The following is a 17,781-nucleotide window of genomic DNA, read 5'->3' as shown; positions in this document are numbered from 1 at the left end:
TCAAGAAGGCTTGTGTTGTGGGTACTCAGACAACGATATATATAATATATAAATACTTAAATACATAGAAAACAACCATGACTCAGGAACAAATATCTGTATCATCATACAAATAAAGGCCCTTACCAGGATTCGAACCCGGGACCATCGGCTTCATAGGCAGGGTCACTACCCACGAGGCCAGACCGGTCGTCAAAATAATTAATATAATTATATTCCTTGATCATAAAGATACAGATGTAGTGCATAATTGTTTTCCTTCGTAATTTCTCGGAAACGTTCGTATTTGTCATCAGTACTTTTTGAGAGACTGACTGAACTGAACTAGCAAGACACACAGGCCTATTCGGATTTCGAGATAATCACAAGATCTTGCAACGATTTAGAGATCAACTAGATCTACATTAGATATCGACTAGATGTGACTTGGATATCTAAGTCATAACTTGTCGAAATCGTTCAAGAGGACCTCCAGAATCGCGGAAACGTCAAATTTGACATATCTATCTTACAAATATCTTTAAATTATCCGTATCGTAACTTGTTGAAGTCTAGTAGAAATCTAATTCATTTTCCGAATCGAGCCGACCTTCGTGCGTTTCCGTGAAAATACGGAGAAAAATAATTATGCACTACATCTGTATTTACCTACCATCAAAGTCTATACAGAGCAGAGTAAGCTTGGTCTGATTTTTTTTATAAAATAAGAATAACGTTTATTCATTAAATGCGAAACTTATTCATTTACAAGATGAATAGGTCATCTTTATTTCTAAATCATTTTTCTTCTGAATTATCTAATAGACAAGACTCAAATGAAATAATTACTGAATGATTTATTACACAATATCTAAATTTAAATCTGTATATAAGAAATTAGTTTCATTCAATCATTCACACTTCATTTAACTAAATAAATTATTAATATTTTAATACTATCGTTTGATCTAGACAAAAAATAAACGACATGAAGTTTTTACAGAAGAATTATGAAAATATGTAATAAAATAAATATATTTATTAGTACCAGCTTCTGCCCGCGTCTTCACCTGCGTCATATTGCTGAGCAATATTCCAGCTGACGATATGTCGTTCACGAAATTTTCCCGAGAACAGAGAAATCTATCGGAAACGTTCCCGGAAATTTTTCGGAAATGTTCTTTGAGAGTTTTACCCTTTCGTCGCAAAAGCGATGAATTCTTTTGTTTAATCGCTTAGTGTAGGAGATAAGACAAATACCATGGAAGCATAAAAGCAAATATTTGGCACCATTCATAGCAATATAAAAAATAATACTAATTAATAAAAAAACCAGGAGTAAAATTGCCTAAAACAAGTTATTCGAGGCAAAAGGTATAAACAGAACAAAAGTAAATAAGTCATTCCATTAAAAAAAATAAGATTGTTCATAACTTAATTTATGCTAATAAGGGAACGTTCTAGAGAAAGTTGGAAATTTTTTCTTAGAAACGAGAACGTTCTCATCGGCACATCACTAATTATAGCTGACTTGCGAGCGTCATTGTTCTTAAAAATGAAAAAAATGAAAATGAAAAAATATTTATTCAGAAGTACTTATAGAGTTGTAAGTGTTGGCGCCTCTTCTTAAGTAATAAATACCTGTGTTAAGAGGCACCGCTCTTCCTTGTTATTTATTTTATTTGTTCTTGACCACAGCGATGTGTTCTTTAATTCTGCAGGCAATAGTGAACAAGATGTATATTTATTATAACTGCGACGAAATATCGGGGGCTTGAAAACAATACAAAATTTAATCACGGGCCATATAAGTTTAGTGAAACTAACCGTGAATTATACAAAACTTGAACTGTTAATGTTCAACTTGTACTCTAACTTATAACAAGCAACAATATTATTATATTCCCACTACGTATTAATTTATATAAGTAATTGATACTGTTATACAACGTAATGTATAGTCATATCCTTTGAAAACCTTAATACCTTGAAAATTGGAACTTAGGTATACATATTTATGGTAAACGTACTTGGGCTCGACATGCTAATTCCCAATAGATGACACCCTGCTGTCACCTCTATTGACAATGACTTAAGTTTAAAGAGGACATGTACTGGGACCGTGACGAGCACTAGTACGTTTACCTTAGGTATTCTTCGATTGATATTAGTTAAAACCACTAAAAAAGGACTTTTTAAATTCATCTGGGGTGAAAATGCGGTTGAAACATTTTAAAGACTTCCAGCACTCGGCCACAAATGCGGGTGACGGCTAGTAAGTGATTAATATTAATATTAAAACTACTTAATTACTGCGTCACATACCTACTTCAAATATTACATCATAAACCATCAATACAACTAATCCTATTAGAAATTAAAACTTATACCTAAACATACTCAATCATTAAATTAATAAATTACATTAAAATTAACTTTAAACTAAACTAAATTAAAACTAAGCTAAACAAAGCCACAACTAAGAACTTAATTACTTAATATTAAAACTACTTAATTCTGTTTGTTTAGTTTCGTTAATGCGTTCGTTGCCCTGGGGGCGATGAAAAAATACAATTTAATGAAATATTAGCTTACATACCAGTGTTGGCCGAAAGTTAATGCGAATTGAAAATGTTGGCCATTAACCATTATAAATTGAACCTTAAACCGTAACGGACGATTACAGATTACGGTTCAATTTATAATGGTTAATGGCCAGCATTTTCAATTTGGATTAACTTTCGGCCAACACTGTTACATACCATAAACGTGGCTTTTACACAGTCACATACAGTCAACATCATAACTTAAAATAAAAGATCATAAAAATTCAATTTTGAGCGGCATTCAGATTTTATGACCTGTTACATATTTATTTAATATAATTGGGATACGATATACCTACCTATTTATTTTGATGTATTCCGGTCTCATCAATAAAATGAAGACTGTAAGTAATATCATAGATATCAATAGGTATACATTAGGTATAAATAAATATTGTGAGACAATCTTACACAAATCTAACGACCTAGTCCCATAGTAAGCTCAGGAATAGTTTGTGATTAAACACACTAACATACGTATGCCTTTACCAGGATTCGAACCGAAGACCGAGCTTCATAGGCAGGCACTACCGCACCGACTACTTATATAGTCTATCTATTAGGAGGTCGTTAACTAACAAATTAAATAAACAAATGTTATGAATGTTATGTTATTTGTTAAATTAACAAATGTTTAAATTAATGTTTACAGGTAGATACTAATTATACAAGCTGTGCGAGCGGCTCCTCTTTCATGTTAAGTATCTGCGTCATTTCTTTCCTCTCCCGCCAGAACGCAAATATCCAACCAAATGTAAATGTATTAACTCACATTTATAGAAGAAGAAGAAGAAGAAGATGTATTTATTGCCACAACAGCGAATAAAGAACACACAATATTAAAAAAAACAAGTTACTCAACCTTTTATTATTATTATACCTCCATCATTATAGTATAGATGGATCAATCGCGAATTTATTTTCTTACCTTTACATATTTTACGATGTTTCGACACAGGTTTCACTGATCGTGGTCGCGGGTAAATGTGAGTTAATATGTGTTCAAAACGCGAAAGTTTTAAATATTATAAATGTAAATGTAACCTGTGCCATACAAGCTAAATCTCTTCAAATTCAGTTGAGTAAATCAGCAGTAAAGTGGTAGCAGTAGTGGAAATACAGACACAGACAAGGAAAATGTGTAAATTTTCATTTACATGTATTGGGACTTATGGTATTAATTTTATTTTTTTACGATTCTATTCGATTTTATATGTTACTATTCGAAGGCCGCAAAAATATGTGACACGCTATGGCTCTACAAATAAGATCGTATCAGATATTTTTGCGGCCTTCATTGTGTAACATATTATTGCAAGTCACTGTACCCTAATCAAATATTCATTTTACTCCAGTAAATGAAGTAATTAGTGGATGTTCTAAGTAAACTAGAAATAGAACCAAATGTAACGAAGTGCCCGACGCTTTGTTATGTTAGGTCGGTGGCCGAGGACGAATAATATTTTTGCTAGGATTAATATTTCATATCGTGACTAATTAATTTTACTTTACATAGTAAATACCACACGTCTGTTGTATTTTTAAATTAGACACATGTACTTGAAATTTAAATGAAGTACTAATGTTAATTAAAACAGCCGGCAGCCATAAGATATGTATATCCATAAGATATGTGTATAAGATATGTGTATGTATATGTGTATAGATATGTGTGTATGTGTAGATATATGTATGTATGTAGGGGAGCCGGGCGCTTAAAGTAACAGGTTTAATAGTAACGCTCAATTTTGACGGGGAATTAAAAACATATAATTTTTTTTTTGCTGAATGACGTTCTTATAACTCGAGGAATAACGTAAACACCGCCATTGCCCCGCCAGACATCGAAGCGAGTGGATGTGCATAGGAGCTGTGTTTCGACCAGGTATTGAAAAAAAAATAAAAAGGTCCGGAACACCATTGTTCCGTGATGGGAAAGACGTACAAATAAAAATAGTTTTATTTGCCAAAAAGTTTACAAGATATTCTTAACCTATGACTGCCACACTAGGCTACGCCTGTCTTGTGGAGTCAAATACGGGGTAAGTTGCAACAACAAAAAGTGTCTGGTGTAAAAGATGCGTAAACATTTAAAATTATTTTGAAATCGAAATTAGTGCTTAGATAGATAGACTTAGAATCATAAAATTATACATATTTTAGACAATACAGGCCTCTTTCCTAAAACTGTTACAACAAGCCCCCGGCTCCCCTAGGTATATACTTTATTGTAATTATAAATAAAAACACGAGAAACACAGTTACAGAGTGAATTCTCTGTGGGATCTCTTCCAGTTAACCTGTTAAACGTGTAATAAAATAAAATAAAAGCTATACCTCGTTTTTTTTTGCATTAGGAAAAGACTACGCGATCTTGACGCGTGTCTATCTTTATTGAAAAACGCTTTTAAAAAAATAGTACTAACTATTACTAATGAAACCAAAAGAATGTAAATGAACATATAAGATTTATAATTGTTTTGTTACATTGCTGTGACTTATTACAAGCTTTTATTTAGTTTCACCTGTCCCGTTGTCTGTAATCAAATCTTGCAACTTAAATTTGATCCACTTCCCGGTTTCCAATTGAGCTAAAATTTTGCATGAATGTATAAATCGGATGACAATGCAATATTATGGTACCATCGAGCTGATCTGATGATGGAGACAGGAGGTGGCCATAGGAACTCTGTGATGAAACAACGCAACCTAATTGTGTTAGGGGTTTTTAGAATTGTCTCGATGAGTATTAGTTGTCTGTCGTAAGAAAAGTACAGTCAGCGATAAAAGCTTGTACCAGAAATGAAATTTTTGACAAAATATTATTTTTCAAAAGTGTTTTTCAATAAAGAGGCACGTCAAGATCCCGTAGAGTCGGACCAAAAAAAGTCTGCAGCGGATTTGATAGCCCACGCAGTGCAAGTGTCATTTATACGTCATAATTTCATACAAGTTTGACGTTTAAAATAACACTTTCACTGCGTGGGCTATCAAATCCGCTGCAGACTATTCTTGGTCTGACTCTAGTCTTTTTCTAATGCTATGAAAAGGAAGTATGTATATGTATTTAAAATTTAGGTGCAAGCTTTAAGGCGACGAGCGAAATGAAGTGAAAGTCGTGGGTGAGAGGCGCGCCAATCACCATGAGACCATGACGCTCGTCAAAGTCGTATCAAAACCAGCTAAAAACCATAACAAATTGGTAAATTAGAATCGTACTAGTCTAATTTTTAAGATTCCGTACCCAAAGGGTAAAAACGGGACCCTATTACTAAGACTCCGCTTTCCGTCTGTCTGTCTGTCTGTCTATCTGTCCGTCTGTATGTCACCAGGCTGTATATATCTCATGAACCGTGATAGCTAGTTGAAATTTTCACAGATGACTAAAAGACTAAAAATAAAATGTAATAAATATTTAAGTGGGGCTCCCATACAACAAACGTGATTTTTTTGCCGTTTTTTGCGTAATGGTACGGAGCCCTTCGTGCGCGATTCCATCTCGAACTTGGCCGGTTTTTACACGACATGACGACAGTATGGCATACAATCTAAATAAAAATTCCGATATAAAACAAAAACAATATACAACAAGTAAGAAATTACCGACAATAAGCACAAATTTCCCCAAACCTTCAACTCAATTGAAAAGTTTCAGGATTCGAGAAACTTCGCTGTTTCCGAGAACATTCTCAACTCCTATAGTCCGCAATTTTAACACAATTGGATGTTGTGAAGCAAATACTTCACAAGCTTACATTATGTTTTATAAGCAATAACGAGTAATTACGAAGGATTAAATAGCTCAAAGAACTGTCAATCTTACTTTCTAAGGGACAGATTATGAAGCACAATGCTTAAAAGCAATTACATATTTTTGCCTATTACCAAAACTAACTTTCGCATGGGGTCGTATCTATACCCAAAACTACAAATCAATTGAAACCTTATCCTAAAACCCTAAAGTTCATATTTGAATAATGAATAATGCGCAATAAGAGTTTTGTAAAGCTTCTTACTTTATAATAAACATATGAGCGTGCCTGTCGCGTGTGTGCCACGTGCCTTTACAAAACTTTTTGTCAAAGAAAAAGCGGCCTTATGTCGCAGGTATTAAGGATCATGCAGTTTGATTGGTTTTTATTATGTGTTTAAATTACATGCACGCGTTTGAGTTTATTTTCTATATGCAAATAAAACCGGGCAAGTGCGAGTCGGACTCGCGCACGAAGGGTTCCGTACCATAATGCAAAAAATGGCAAAAAAAAAAACCGGTCGCCCATCCAAGTACTGACCCCGCCCGACGTTGCTTAACTTCGGTCAAAAATCACGTTTGTTGTATGGGAGCCCCACTTAAATCTTTATTTTATTCTGTTTTTAGTATTTGTTGTTATAGCGGCAACAGAAATACATCATCTGTGAACAGTGGCGTAGCTAGGGGGGCGCGGCGGCGGCGGCCCGCCCGACCGTGAACATCACTAGTGCCATCTATAAAAATTCGTAAAACTGTGGGAGATTGCACAGCCGGCATTAAGGAAATAATATACAACGTGCCCACGAGGAGAGATTTTGACAGTATAGTAAAGACTAAAATGTCGTATAAACTGTTTTGGAATTCGCCTAGTTTCAGTACCACCAGCCAACTAAAAAAAAAATTTTTATTGTTCTTCTTCTTAGTCGGTACACTCTTGCCAGAGTAGTCGTGGTCATCATTGTGAATCTCGATGAGTGAATGATGATCTTGCTAATACGGCTCCATTCGTCGCGGACTGCAGCTTTCCGGGTACATTCGTAAACCGAGCACTTAGTTGCGGCCTTGATCTGGTCTGTCCATCTCATTGGTGATCTACCACGTGGCCTGGTGCCTTCGACCTTTCCCTGCACTACGAGACGCTCTATGGAGTCATTACCACGACGAGAAACATGGCCGAAGAAAGTCAGAATGCGTGACTCCATTGTGGTTGATAGGCGCTGTCTGATGCCGAGTTCTTTTAATATGGTCATTTGTACGAAACTCTGTCCACGATACTCCTAGCATCCGTCTCCAGCACCACATCTCCAAAGCGTCAACTCTTTTCTTCTCGGTTTCACGAAGGGTCCATGTCTCCGACGCATAAAGGAAAATGGGGAATATTAGGCAGTAAACGAGTCTTGGTTTTCTTGGTAATGTTCCTATTACCCCAAATCTTTTTCATTTTGTTCATAGCAGACCTAGTAATCGCCATGCGCCGCTTGATTTCGTCTATGAACCCGCCTTCGTTATTTTTATTGTTGTGTTTTTATTGTTACTTAGTGCAAAATGTTTTTTTTGATGACGATGTTGCTAATATGGGACTTAGTCAAGTGACAAGTACACTTTGCAAAAAGTAGGTTTTACAAAAAAAGTTAAAGTTCTTTTTGAGTGATAGTTTTACAAATAGCATTTATATTTTATCTACAAATACGTACAAAAAATCGAAAAAAGAAATGTTTTCCGTAATGACGTAAACTTTTTTAGTATTTTTTCCTTCTTTTGGCCTCGAAAATGCGTGGTTAAAATCTTTCGGGTCCCTCGTGGGGACCTGGTAAGTATGTAACAATAATATGTTGGCGCCTCGTAGGTTTTTTTTAATTCGGGACCATTGTAAAGGTTTTTTTTTTTAATTATGTGATTATTTCTGTAATTAACAAAAAAAAGTTAAAATTATTTTTGGGTGACAGTTTTAAAAATTATAGAATATTTACATTTTATGTACAAATACGTACAAAAAAACGAAAATATTTTTTTTTTGGCGAAATTGACGTAAACTCTTTTAGTATTTTTTCCTTATTTTGGTCTCAGAAATGCGTGGTTAAAATCTCTCGGGTTCCTCGTGGGCAACTGTTATGTAACAATAATATGTTGGCGCCTCGTAGGTTTTTTATTCAGAAAGGGTTTTTTTATTATGTGATTATTTCTGTAATTGAGAAACTATGTCACTGTTTCTAATTGGGTGACTCTGGACCACTCTGGACTATTTGAAACTTTATTTTTATTGTGAAATGGGATTTTACAGAATCTCCTCCAAATCTCGCACTTGGCAAAAAAAGCTTTTAATTTTTTTAACATAAATGCTTTGTATATCTTTCATGGGACAATGATGACTCGGACCTTTGGGAGGCGTGTGCGGAGCCCAGGCCAACACGTAGATGCCCTTTTGACACTTATGAACATACATCGGATTCTAGGGGGCAAATTGTATGACGGATAGGGATCCCGTCATACAATTTGCCCCCTAGAATCCGATGTATGCTTATGAAATGTGGGTTACACCGAGCGGATGCTGTCCTTTCCCGTGTCATAGAACGCGCGCAGAGGCAACACCCGCCAGGGGTGGATAAGTGAGAGTTCATGGAATCTAAAATGAAACCGATGGAGTAAAATTGTGAGCTATGGAATATTAAACATAAATTACTTTTACTTTTTTAAATATATACCTATATTTATAGATTTTGGTTGAATTTTGGGGTGACACCCACAATTTCCGCCCCGGGTGCCACCCATGCTAGCTATCCCACTGTCTGTGAAAATTTCAACTGCTATCACGGTTCGTGAGATACAGCCTGGTGACAGACGGACGGACGGACGGACGGACGGACAGCGGAGGCTTAGTAATAGGGTCCCGTTTTGCCTTTGGGTACGGAACCCTAAAAAAAATAGATTTCGCAGCTAAAGATAGGGGACTAATTAGGTGAACGCGTCTCTTTCATGTTTATTTAAGTAGAAAAATATTAAGATGTATTAACGCGATTAATATAGAAACCATCTAAATAACAAAATATCTAAATTTCAAAATACTCCATTAAAGCTCAGCTTTTGTAATATCGCACGTCACGAAAACACAAACAAGTTAATATAATATATTAACTTATACCGGGTGTGGCCTGTAATACGAGCAAAAAAATTAACTGTAGGCTGTACTCCTCATACAGACCAACATTTGTTCAGCAACTTTTAAAAATAACTTGTGGTTTGATTTTTAATACACTTTAAAGTTTATTCTAAGACGCAATGTATTGCGAATTTTGTTATGTTTAAGGCATGACAAGCAACGTCAATCACAATGATATGGCGTGGCGATGGCGTCCATTGAAGATAATATTTATTTTGTATGAAAAATAGGAAGTCTAAATACTTCATAATTTTTAAAAGTTGTGGAACAAAATTGTCACCGTTTGAGCAGTACAATCCATGTTTTAATTATTTGCTCGTGTTACAGGCCACACCCGGTATATGCTACTGACAAGTAGTAGTACTGTACTCTACCGTCAAACAACACAAAGGCAAATATATACCTGTAATGAATTGCTTCCATGAAACCTTTGAGTAGATGACTTGGAAACTAATGAAACCTAGAATAGGTCTCCTAAATATCAAAGCGTGTCTTCAAACTTTGTCAACATGAACGTGCATAGTCCCTGGTGTTCACTTAATTATACGGCAAATGATGATGATGGAATTTCCTTTTGCAGAGTTGCTCCTTTTGACTCACAGATTGATTTAGGAAGGGGAGCCAATTAAATTTTTGATGCTTAATTTTGACATAAGGGGACCCCCCCTACCCCCGAAATTTGTAAAAAATAAAGTTTTGCTATGTGGTCAAGTTTGGTATCATTTTCGTGTAACTCAAGGATGCCAAATTCGTTTCTGATATTAAATTTATACGGTTTCATATAAATAATTTGAAAAAATATGAAAAATAAAAATTTGCTATATTTTTTTTTCCGAAAAGCCTATTTTTTTCTTATTTTAATATGCACGCAGAAATTAGAAATTTCATAAAAAAGCCCTACTGTTCCTCGTTATGTGGTCATATAGCAAAACTTAATTTAATACAAATTTCGGGGGGCACCCCCTCCCCTTAAGTCAAAATTTTGCATCAAATATCCGGTTGGCTCCCCTTCCTAATTCAATATGTGAGTCAAAAGGAGCAACTCTGCAAAAGGAAATTCCATCATCATCATTTCCCGTAAATCACACTTTTTTGTCGTGAGCGCCACGGACTAGTAGGTACTCAAGTTATCACGAAGGAGAACTTAAACATGAAACTAATATCAAGTTTCCGGCCGTATTACCATTGCTATCCGGAGATCTGCCGAATGTTCGGGTCTGGACGAGGTCGAGGCTCGAGATTGTGGTCTAAAGTTGCACTGACCTTGCAATAAACCACATTCGATAAGATGACTAGAACAGTTTGGAATGATTCACGATTAGTTTCACTATAGTTCGTTTTTTTTAGCATTAGAAATAAGGTAAACAATCTTGATGTGTCTTGTAATAGAAAAACACATTTCAAAAATAAGTTACGGCAAATATGTAACAATTATGAATCTAATACGATCATTTATATTCTTCTGCTTTCATTTCAAGTAATAGTTACTGATTTTTAAAAAGCGTTTTTCAATTAAAATACATGTCAAGATCGCTTACCTTCTTTGAAGTTCTTTCTAATGCTAAAAAAACGAACTATAGACTTATTTTGACCGGGACAACACAACACAACTTTGACACCCACCCGCTATCATCAGATACCCGTGAACAAGATGCATTTAACTGCGTCGAAATATCGGGAGCTCGAAAACAATAAAAAAGGTAATCACGGTTCATATCCCGGTCAATATAAGTCAAGATGACTAGAGTCAGACCAAGCTAACTGGGCAGCGATTTTGATAGCACAGACTGCAAGTGTTATTACTCATTACAAGTGTGTTACGACGTTAAAAATAACACTTGCACAGTCTGTTTCCATCAAAATCGATGTCGAGTTAGCTTGGTCTGACTCTAAGTAGGTAGGTGCAATGAGTTTGGTCATATAAGTATGGAAAATTGCATGCGATTTATTGCAGTCGTATCGAGCCTAGTACAAACTTTATGCCTGTAACTTACTTTGTTACAGGGTGCGGGAGGTGACGCAGAGCGAGGAGGGATAGGGAGGGTTCATGTAATGTACATATGTGATATATGGTTATTTATAAATTATCTACGACTTTAACTACTTTCAATAACAGATACCTACCCACTTATATCGATATTTAATTCTGTTAACACTTGTTTTTGCCAGACGGATTTCTCGGTACCTATAATATTATAAATAACTAATCTAGATCTACCCTTTGACAGCGAAATAATACTGACAAAGGTTATTGAAAATGAATACCTTAAGGCAGTTAAATAGAACAAGGAAAAAACGAAGAGAAACGAAATTGAAAAATTTATATGATATAAATAGCCTTTCAGGAAGCTTATTAAAATCAAACTTTCAGAATCTCTTTATTATTTATGAAGCCGTGAAAGTTTTAGTATCCATGGAAAAGTAATAAATTAAGCCATCCCTCCTAAATTCGGTGGATAAATTATATATCCTAATGTTATAAATAAATAAATATTCGGGAACATCTTATACAAGATCAACCTAGCCCCAAATGGGTGCTAGGCGACGATATACATACTTATATAGATAAAGACATACATATTTATACTAAGCTTATATACATGAAAACAGCCATGACCACAGATCATATAATACTCGTACCCATGACATAGGAATTTATTTGTGTGTTCATCACACAAATAAAAGCTTTCAAATTAATTTGCCTACTTTTCGTTTTCGCGATTTATGTATACCAAATGGCTTTGATCTCGGTTTAAATAAATACATAGTATAAATAAATGATGTTTACAGTTATCAATTTATCATCACAATATTAGGTAACTATCAGAATCCATAATGTTTTTTTACTATCCTTAAAAGTGACGAAAAACCTCGCTACTCATACGTAAAAAAACCAAAATCAAAAGACATACAGGTCCCACCGAGACTTGAACTCAGATCGCTGGATTCAGAGTCCAGAGTGCTAACCATTACACCATAGGACCGGTGCAGTAGGGGGCGAATTGCAGGGATCCATGCGACGGGCTGCAACTGTGGATGTATAGAGTGTAGGTGGATTCTAGGAAGCGGGTGTAATATGGAGTGGGTGAACGTTAGGCTGGGTGTAGAATGGCGATCATACAAACTGGGAGTATTGATCTAGTGTTTGTCTCACACGGTACGCGCACCATACTACAGCTTATTCTATTGTATATGTTCAGTTGTATGCCTCCTTCCCTAGGTATTCTGAAGAGACTTAAGAAAGGGGTTATCCAATGTAGGACCGACGTATTTTTTAAAATTTAATGACATGAGTAACAATGACCTATACAACTCCTCTCTTTCTCTCATATCCTTAGATACTCCAAAGACCAGAGCCAAAATAAACAACATTAACCTATCGACAAACGCTAATTGAAGAGTAAACATGTACTGATGCGAACGGGATGACAGATACTAACGAAAACGATAGCCACTTATCGGATTGGAAGTTAATATGAAGACAGTGTCGCCTCCGCTTAGAGCTTCCCTAAGCTTTCAGCAACGTACAGCAAACTGCAGAGGTAACTGACCTCCCTGCATAGAAACTCGTATATGCAGGGGGCAGTTATATGTGCAGCGTACTGTTCATACAGTGAACACCAAACTAATAATACCTGTAAGCTTCCCTCAGTGCTTTCACGTGAAACTTGTATCGACATTTAAATGAAAACAAAAGCTTTAAGCTTTCCTGAGCTTTGAGCGACGTTATAAACAACATTTTTTTTATAATTTTAAGACCGAAGAAGAACTTAGAACTCGTGGTTCTCCATAAAGATCGATTGAATGCAGTGCTACTTAGTCGTCAAAGGATCGAAAACCGCGTGCGATTTATTGCAAGATCTGTGGAGTCCTTAATTGGTAAATTTAAGTCACCATAGAGATTAAAATAAACTGTATCTGTGGTAAGCCGTAATCTTTCTTGTCAAATTTCAAATTTCTTTTCGTTTTTATTTTAAAATCTTTAATTAAAATACAATATTATAAATGTGTAAACCGAGCACTATCATGTGATACCAAACTCGACCATACTTTCTTGCATTAAAATGACCAGAATAGCAAGACCCTCACAAATAGCTTTTTAGCATTTTAAGCTCTTCTAGCTCAATAATCTCTTGGTCGAGCCTGTTCAAAATTTAATGACTAAAATATAATGCCCTCCCTCAACTATACGTTCACCCAATTTAATTTAAATTAGAACAAATGTACTTAAGTTATTGTGTATCAAACTATCCTCTGATAGTTCAGCTAAAAAACATCTAAATGCCGGGACGTGCCCCTAGCCAGCCGTGTGTTCCAAGTTGAATGTAAGAACTTCACTACGCTTCGCTCGCTCGTTCGATAAAAATTATAAAAATCGCATATCAAATATCTCTATTTATTACCATGTCGCTTAGCGACTTCATTATCGGATTGGCAGGCTATTACTATACTAGAGGGCGCCACTGTGCAGCAGACGTTTAAATTTAAAGGCTCCTCCGTATTTTAATTTATTTAATTGAATTAATACATTTACGCTATTTCGTTTGTTATTAAACAATTACTTTGTATACAAATAAGTGATTAAGTTATAAAAACAATAACAAAAACGTTGTTATCAATGGCGAAACAAGTGACACAGGCAGCGGCCGTTACAAGGTTGGTGGAAGATGTAGCTAATCTAAAAAATCTAATACAAGACATGAAAGAGCAGATTACTTCTTGCTGTGGTGTTATAAATGGACAAAATAAGCTACTTACATATCAGAGTAGATGTCTTCAAAAAATCTTGGGCACTCTCACTAACACCAATATAGATTTGCCCTTGACTAGTACGCAAGAAGCACTAAATCAGTCCGGTCCGGAAGGATTTATATTCCTTCAAGATGATTTGCCACTGGATATCCAAAATGAAGATCTGATATCATCACCAGCACCACCTCCAACCCAGCCTGTCTCTGTTGCCGTGACCCCTGGGCATGAGAGCCCTATCCTTCCAGTTCAGAAGCCAGCAGATCCAAAGCCGTCGGTGAAGTCTGGTGCCCAACAGCCAGATCCAGCACCCACAAAACCTGACCATCTGACTGAGACACGCCGATCTCGACCGCGTCGTGGAGTTGGTTCATCGACCCAAAGTAAGACGTGCGCCACAAAAAAGGCTGACTGTCCTCCAACGGCCCCTGCTGTAAGTAGCCCCGGGATATCGCCAGCGCTGTTGCCACCCGCCACTGGTCCGGTGCCACAGTCTCCCTGCACCTCTGGCCTGCGTGCTGCGGGCCCTCGCGTGGTCAGCCTGCACGTATATAACCTCAGCGAGGAAACCACCACGGAGGATGTCGTGCGCCACGTCCAGACCAGCATGGGTATCGCAGCACCAGTGTGCCAGCAACTGGTGGTCACTCGTGGAAACTACACTTCGTTCCGCCTAGATGTGCCAGCTGACAAGGTGAAAACCGCCAAGAATGTTGCCAATTGGCCGTCGGGGGTTGGAGTACGATATTTTAACGTCGTACAACCAAAAAACTCCAATGCACAACGCGAAATCACGACAACACGGTAACGACAAAATTCACAATCATTCACCAAAACGTACGATCGATTTGTGGAAAAATTTCACTACTTGAACTATTATGCTTTGATGAAAACCCAGATATACTTGGATTAAGCGAAATTTGGTGTAATAAAAGTGAATTGGAGCGCGTTAGGTTAGGTGGGTACACGCTCGCGAACGGCTACTGCCGCGCTCGCGCCGGCGCGCACGGTGGGGTAGCTATTTTCTTACGCGACAATATACAATATAAGTTACGAAATGACCTACATAACCTATGTGTTCCATATCACATAGAATTCACTGCAATTGAAATACCATATTACCATATGATTATTATTGTATTGTATAGGACATGTAATGGCGACATTGATATTTATTTAGAACGTATTGAATTATTATTAAATAAGCTAACTGACGAAAATAAAAAGTACCTCATTGTTGGCGATCAAAATGTGGATTATCTATCTGACAATAGTTCAAAAAGGCGGGTGGATGACGTACTTAATTCTTTTGGTTGTATAAATCTTGTAACTTTTCCAACTCGCGTTACGGACGACTCTGCCTCGTCCATTGACTGCGGATTAGCTAACTACGCGCGCGAGCATCTTACAGTAACAGCAGTGGATACCGCTATAAGCGATCACAACGCGCAGCGGTATGTGTTTACTATAGAAAAGTTAGACACCAAAGCGAATACGACAATGGAACGCCGATTATTCAATAGCCAATCTATTTATGCATTTTACACTGACATTTCATATTACAATTTTAATTTTATTTATGATAGTACTATTGACATTAACTATAAATTTGATAAATTATTTAATATATTGACATATTATATAGACTTACATTTTCCAATTAAGACATTGAAGTTAAGACAGAAATCAACTGTTCCATGGGCGACAGACGACCTGTTTGGATATATGCAAAGGCACCGCGACCTTCATGAGATATTGCGCCAATATCCTGACAACCAAATCATATCAGACTGCATAAAGCATTACTCGCAATTAATCAAGTCAGAGACATTACGAGCCCGTCAACAATATGTTGAAACTAGACTGGCGGAAAGTAAAAATCCATCTAAAGAGATATGGAGGATTGTTAACGAAGAGGTCGGCGTGAAAAAATGCACCCAAACCGTTACTCTAAAAAAACCTGACGGGACCGATTACATGTCTCATGAGGAAATCCCTAATGCATTTAATTCTTACTTTTTAAACATAGCTTCGAAATACGTGATAAACAGCGATGAGTCATTATCCAAACAGTACGTCAGTAGGCACTTGGATGGCTCTGATATACCGACATTCACTTTTCCTGTCGTAACACGTGAACTGCTAGACAAGACGATTAAGTCTATGTTAAACACCAGGACTACAGTTGACGTTTATGACATATCTTTAAACATTATATTAAGTATATGGCCTATTTTATCTGACATTTTAGAATTTCTATTAAATGACATGTTTCTAGTTGGTACATACCCAAGTGTTCTTAAAAGTACACGAGTATGCCCTGTATATAAAGGGAAAGGAGACAAGAGTGATGTAAACAACTATAGACCCATAACCATCGTGCCTACCATCTCAAAGCTGGTGGAGTCCATTGTATCATCTTCCCTAATGGCCCACTTGGAATCAAATAAGCTACTTACTGACCATCAGTACGCATACAGGCAAAAAAGATCCACCACCATGGCGGCACATAAGATGGTAGACTGTATTACGACTGGTCTAGATGATAGGTACAAAATGGCGGGCATACTGTGCGATCTTTCGAAAGCATTCGATGTAATAAATCATAAATTGCTTCTAAATAAGTTAAGTATGTACGGCATTACTGATTCCGCTCTAAGTTTGTTTGCATCATTCTTGTCTAGCCGTAAGCAGGTGGTCAAAATGTCCATAGGTGGCAAAACAGTGTCTTCAGTCACTGGTTTTGTCAATTTGGGCATCCCTCAAGGGTCGGCAACTGGCAACACATTATTTTTATTATTTATTAATGACCTCCCGTCGGCAATTACGAGTGGCAATTCTATTCTATTTGCGGATGATACAACAGTCATCGTCAACGCAAAAACGCACACGCAGCTTGCTGAACAAATTCACGAAGCAAGTGACCAACTGCAAACGTGGTTTTCCTCTAACGGCCTGCTCTTAAATATGGCCAAATCACATGTTATGATTTTTTCAGGACGTAACGCTGAAGTGCCACCGTGTATTGCTGACGGGCCTATGCCTATATGTAATGAGACCAAATTTCTAGGTTTTACACTTGACTCAAATCTGCATTGGAAGTGCCATGTTGACGGGCTATGTAATAGGTTGAGTAGTGCTATTTTTGCTATAAAAAAACTACAACCATTGATATCTAGGAAGTCACTGAAGGCCGTATATTTCTCGCATTTTCACTCCTTGATGTCATATGGTACGGTTATTTGGGGCAATTCCACGGATGCAAATCGCGTACTAATACTCCAGAAACGTGCGATACGGTTACTGGCAGGAGTTAAACCCAGGCACCCTTGTAAGGAACTATTTAAGCAAAATCGAATAATGTCGCACTACTCACTATACATATTCGAAGTATTGATGTTCGTTAGAAAAAACTTGCCCCTGTTTAAACGTGTTGAGGTCACGGGCAAAATAATCAGATCCACGGGGAGACTCAGAACAGTGCCGCGACGCATGGCACTTTCATGCAAAAACCCGCGAGTAATCGGCCCGACATACTA

At 36.8% G+C, this 17,781-nt stretch overlaps 1 non-coding gene across 1 annotated transcript; it reads right to left on the bottom strand.

The window, feature by feature from the left end:
* Nucleotides 1-12,405: 12,405 nt before the first annotated feature.
* On the bottom strand, nt 12,406-12,477 carry Trnaq-cug (transfer RNA glutamine (anticodon CUG)). The gene has a single exon. It is a non-coding gene; the product is annotated as a tRNA-Gln (tRNA).
* Between the last annotated feature and the right edge of the window lie 5,304 nt (nt 12,478-17,781).

Source organism: Cydia splendana, chromosome 4 (genome assembly GCF_910591565.1).
Source record: "Cydia splendana chromosome 4, ilCydSple1.2, whole genome shotgun sequence".
NCBI lineage: Eukaryota > Metazoa > Arthropoda > Insecta > Lepidoptera > Tortricidae > Cydia > Cydia splendana.
Note: the sequence above shows the minus strand (reverse complement) of the source record. Positions and strands in the feature narration are given on the sequence as shown.